The sequence below is a fragment of the Thalia democratica genome, chromosome 4 (genome assembly GCF_965202585.1).
Source record: "Thalia democratica chromosome 4, ktThaDemo2.hap1.1, whole genome shotgun sequence".
Lineage (NCBI taxonomy): Eukaryota > Metazoa > Chordata > Thaliacea > Salpida > Salpidae > Thalia > Thalia democratica.
The window spans coordinates 51,256,178-51,261,952 of record NC_139168.1 but is presented as its reverse complement, the minus strand read 5'-3'; the positions used below and the strand labels follow the sequence as shown (position 1 = coordinate 51,261,952).

Genomic DNA, 5,775 nt, shown 5'->3' with positions numbered 1-5,775 from the left:
AGTAAAAAATACATAACTTCTTCTATGCAGGTTTAAAAAGTGAAAAGTAAAATTTTTAACTATATCTGCTTATAAGCTAAATTTACAGTTACTAGCTAATGTTAGATGAAAAAAGAGGACGGGACAAAATTTCCCGAAGAAACTTTTGCACGAGGGGTTATTTTTGCACAAAAGGTAAATTTTGCACGATAGTAAAAAATTACAAAAAAAAATACCGACTAATAGTAAAGGTTAGGGGTAATAGTGATTGGTAAAACAAAATAATAATGAAAGCAAAAAAAAGAAATGAAAAAAAAAAAGAATCAATTTAAAGAAAATAAGTTATCGATCAAGGGTTAGAGGTAAAATAGATGGTTATAAAAAAATAGAAATAAGTGGAAAATTTAATTAAAATTAACTACACTTAATTAATTTTTGGTTGTTTTTTATAATTTTTAAAGTAAGTAGAAGAAAAAGAAAGTTACCAACCAAGGATAAGGCGTAATAGTAAAAAAAAGACGACAAAACAATAATAAGTTTTTCAACCCGTGCAGAAGTGTCCCTTCGTGCATATTTATCATCTACCCGAACTTTTTATTTATTTTCCAAAAAAACACTTAATTTTTATGTTTACTATTTTTGTAACTAATGTTATAGATTTTAAACAGCAGTTGTTTTTTTTTACGGAAAAATTTTATTCAGAAATATAAATCAAGTCCAAAAAACTATATAAACCAACAAGAAAAGTATGAATTCTAAGCATTTACAGCGACAACGTTAGTTTTTCTCTTAAAAGAAAGTTTTTCTACTTTCATGCCTCGATATGTATTTCTTATACTTTTACGAGCTCCTTCAAAGAAACTTTTTCTTTTATGGAAAATAAGTAAAAAAAAAATAAAAAACAATAAAACAGAAACAGATGCTCCAATAACTCTACTATTGTTGCCTGTTCCCAAATCTTCATTGACAGCTGTTAATTGTATTATAGTTTGAAACATTGAAGTATAATTTTTATGATAAATTTTTTAAATTAAAAAGCAACAATTTTTAAGCTTAAACTTCCTTACATTTATATTTGTAAATTGTTGTCTATATTTAGTTTTTAGTGTAGGTTTCGATATTTGTTAAAGAAGTCAGGTAAAAATAAACAAAAAGATTATTTTGTTTTTTAATAAAAACATTCCAATTGGTAATAACCATTAGTGTATAGATAAATCGTTTTATTTTAGCTTTACAATTTAAAAGTTTACTTTAAAATATTTACAAGTTTTAAAAAGTATTATCGATAAGTTAAAAATTTTAGATTATAATAGATAAAAAAACTTTTTTTATTGTTTTGAATATTATTTTTTTTAAATTTTGTTTTAAATTTAGAAGTTTAGTTTTTTCTATCAAAATAGAATTGGTTTTATAGAAGACATCAAAATAAAAGTTTTATAAAAGGAGAAGAAGAATAAAGTTTTGTAGTTATTATATTCTCGAGAAAAATATTATAATATTGTAATTTAGAAAGTAACTTACGAATAATTAGTACACGGTTTGAGTTTGACTGAAAAATTTCAAATGTTGAAGTAAATGATTCACATATGAATAAACCGCTGTCAGAAACAGTTGTATTATTTATGGTAATTAAACCCGTTTTAGATAGTTTTAATCTATCAGAAAATGGATCTTCTGCTAGTATATCTTCACGGTCAAAGTTCTAAAACAGTTTAAAAACATAAACTAACGTTTATAAATAATCAAAATAAGTTTTGAATAATGAAAATATTTAAGTAAAGTCTGCATTTTTACTATTTTCTTATTAAACTTAAATTTTATACTTTTAAGAGTATTTTGATGGTAATTAAATTTTGTTACGAGTTCAACTAAAAAATTTTAACAGCTCAAAACGTATTCTACGCGTTTTAAGTAAACGATTTAAGAAAATTTTCATTGAGGCACTTCTTTAATATCTCCAAAAAACTTAAAACTAATGAAAAATGATCAAAGTTACATAAAATCAAAAAAATTATTTATGAAATTATTTTCAAATCGTTATAAAACGCGTAGAATGTGTTTTTGTGATAATTGCTACATAGAGAAAATTTTCCAACAAAACAATTTTAGGTAGAATTTTCAAGTTCCCATACATCTTACATACGGTTTGTTTACAGAAAAATGTTAAAAGTGCAATGGTAGAAAAATCTACGAAGCTAGTTTATTTATTTGTTGCTTTTTTATGTAATTCCTAATGCTGGAAAAGTTGTTATTCATAAACTCGAGGGTCGGGGCAACATATGCACCCTAATGTACGGTTATAATTACTTATTTTCTGTAATTGACACATACAAAGTACCGACGAAAATACTTAATAGTTATTGATTTATACTTAAGTTTTTACTAGTAAATAATAGGTTTTATTTAAATCATACTTTTACGTCTGACACGCAATTATTAACAAAATAATTGTAAGAGTTAAAATTTTTTGAGAACGTTTTGAAATGGATTAGTATAAGTTTACTTTAGAATATCCAAAACATAGTCGTTTAGAATAGCGTTTTCCATGAGTGTTAACAGTGGTTTGACGCAGCGCTTATTAGTGTGCACCAATTCACAATTAATTGCAAAAAAGAGTTCGCACAGTAGACTTTTGGAAAAATTTTTTAGTGGGGCGATTTAAAAAAAAAAATTATGAAAAATCTTTGGAAGCGTTGATTTATGGAATAAAAAGGTATAATCCTCCTTATTAGTAGTTTTGTTATTTTAATAATTACAACTTTTTTTAGCTAGTTATTTTTAGATAAACAGTAAGTTTAAATGTAGACATGTATTTATGAATGGATATTTTGTACCCATATTTAATGCTTTTATATTACATAGAATAACTTAATACAAAAAAGTAAAAATGAAAAAATTGAAAAAAAATGAACAAAATTTATATTAAAACTAACTGATTTATGTATAAAAGTCACATGCTCAAGATTGTTATTTCTTTGGAATTTAATAAAGATAAACTCTATAAAATTGTTTGACGAATTAAAATCTGCACATGGAAATGTAGCATTTTGACCTTCTTTTGCTCGTATTTCGTTTCCTGAAAAAAACTAATTTTTAGCTTAGGTTTTTAAAAGTAAAAGTTTATGAATACATAGGTTATACCAAATATCTTAAAAGCTCTCGAGTTGTTGAAAACTAAAGACGTTTTTCTGTACTATTATTACCACAGCTCTTTAACCCACGTAATTTGAGTATTGAACTTAGTATAATAAATAAAAAAGGTTGTCCTAGTTAATAGTTTTTATAACAAAGTATTCATATAAAACATGATTTTAAAACTACATATTTATATATGAACAAAATTATATCTATAGTATATTGAACAACAAAAAATAACGCTCAAAATATTTAATCTTTGGACCTGGTGCACGAAGAACCTTTTGGTTATCGAGTCGCACACTACAGATACCTTTTAACGTATCTATAATACAATCTTTAGTTTTATTCATATGTATAAATACAAAAACGAGTATAAACAAAAAAAGAATTGTTAAAATAGTTATAGTAATAAAACTTATATACTTTTTATTTGTTTAACAAAAAAAATTAAACTTATGTTCATATAAGTTTTTGAGATTGAATTAACAACTGAAGATTATTATAGACTACTGCAGGAGTAAAATGTTGTAAGTTTTTAATAACTTGCTAAACAGAAAACATTATGAAACTAATGTTTATAATTAAGTCTAATATAGAAATTACCCGTTACAATGTAAGTAGAAAACATATATGTATAAAGTAAATGGTAATAACAGATTTACGTTAGGTTGACGGAAGTACGTTTTAAAGATAAATAATATACTGAATACAAATTTTAATCATGTTAACAAAAATAATATTAGTAGATTATCGAATTTTTCTTGCAGTATTTAAACAGGTATGGTACTGAACTAGAAATTGGTGAAGTATCCTTCATAATGCCAAAAGTATTGTTTGTGGCTGAAATAAGTATTTGTTAAATATGTAACCTTGAGCGTATGACAGGAGCAGAAAAATATAAAAAACACCTACTTAATAAAAGACAAGATAAGTTGAAAAATCAATCAGCGTTTCTTCTTTACTTAATACCATTCCGTTGTTTATCTTTTTTTATAATTTTTCACAAACAGTCATAAATGTATTTTACACACATTTATTTATTTTAGAACCCTCATTAAATACTTAGTTATTTCTATTTAACCTTTGACTAACCCATCTTTATATCTATTTATAATGTTTTATCTTTCAACTTAAATTAAAACTTTTAGTCAAATCACCGAAAAACTGTGCTTTTTTTTTGCATAAAAAAATAGCCGAAAGTTTTTTACTGCAGGCTTAAACTAATTCATGCACTTTATTCTTTTCCTCCACATTTAACGAATAAAAAAAGCTGTTTATTTTATTTTAAGTGCCTAAAAAATCACTATAATAATGTTTATAGAACTGAATGGTATAAACGATGGTTTACATTATAACATAAAGTAGGTACAATAATACAGAGGCGTTATTAATAGTTTATAAATTATCACTATATAAACACCTTTGTTTTATAAATTCTTCCAACTGCTTTATAAAACTACTTGATTTAAACGTGTAAACCTTGTTATAGTCAGCTACAAAAATAAATTGTTTTGTATTCTAATTTATAAACTTATACAATACTATTTTAGATCTTTATTAATTATTTATTGTAAATTTATTCTGTATATAAGTAATTTTTTAAGTTTATTTATTTGTAAATATTTTTTTTAACTCATGCGTATGGTGTAAAATTTTTTGTATTTATTATTATAATAAATATAGCCATATGCAGTGATTTTACAAGTTTATTGTAACTGATGATCACTGGCAGTGTTACCACTGTAAAACTGTAGTTTCGTAGTAAACTTAAATTACTAGTAAATTGTTTATTTGAAGCTCTTTAAATTTTTATGTTGAGAAAATTTCTATTAGCTTAATTTTAAAATTATTTTTACTTTTACTACAAAAACAATTATTTCTATTATTTATAATTCTATTCTATATATATCGAGGTAGTTATATATTTTCAGAACTCTGTAGAACTGTGCTAGTTATATTACAGAAAGACTTTGTTATTGTTTAATAAATTGAGTACCTTCCAATTGCTGTTGTTATTTAAAAAAAATAATAATAACTATTTTGAAAATTTGTATTAGTTGTATCAACTTAAGATAAAAACACTTTATATTTAGTAATGTAAAGCAATACAAAAAATAAGTAATATAAGCAAGGTAAACTAAAATGACACCTCGAAAAGCGAGTGTAAAATAAGCATATTTTCGTATACTGTTTTAAACTTTTTTTTTTAGCTTAAAATGTTTTTATCAGATTATTTAAATTAGAATGCAAAGGTTAAAACTAAAACCTCGTTAATACAAACAAACCAAACAGATTTTGGTACCTAGAATTTATATCTTAATTTATACTTTTAATTCTATTAATTCATTCTATAACCTAAAAAAAATTAACTATTTTATGTGTAAAATACTATTTTATTCATAGTAAAACATTTATGCAATTTTGTATAAGCTAAATAATTATTTTTTAAATATGAAAACAATTCTAACAAAAGCATTAAAACTTTTTTTAAATTTCCATTTAAAGTTATTAAAATGTCAAAAGTTTAGATTTTTAAATTTATTTAACATTTAAAATATCAAACATACCATTTGTAACAGCTAATGAAGTTATAGCCAGCAGTTTTATAAGTAACCACATCTAACTTTCTATTTCAAAACTTTTTAAAAATTAACCTTA

The 5,775-nt window shown here is 23.6% G+C and overlaps 1 long non-coding RNA gene across 1 annotated transcript; it reads right to left on the bottom strand.

Moving 5' to 3' along the window:
* Positions 1-1,517: 1,517 nt before the first annotated feature.
* LOC145835069 (uncharacterized) lies at positions 1,518-5,775 on the bottom strand. Its single transcript, XR_014369817.1, has 3 exons — positions 5,685-5,775; positions 2,913-3,055; positions 1,518-1,681 (listed from the first exon to the last, which is right to left on the bottom strand). It is a non-coding gene; the product is annotated as an uncharacterized LOC145835069 (long non-coding RNA).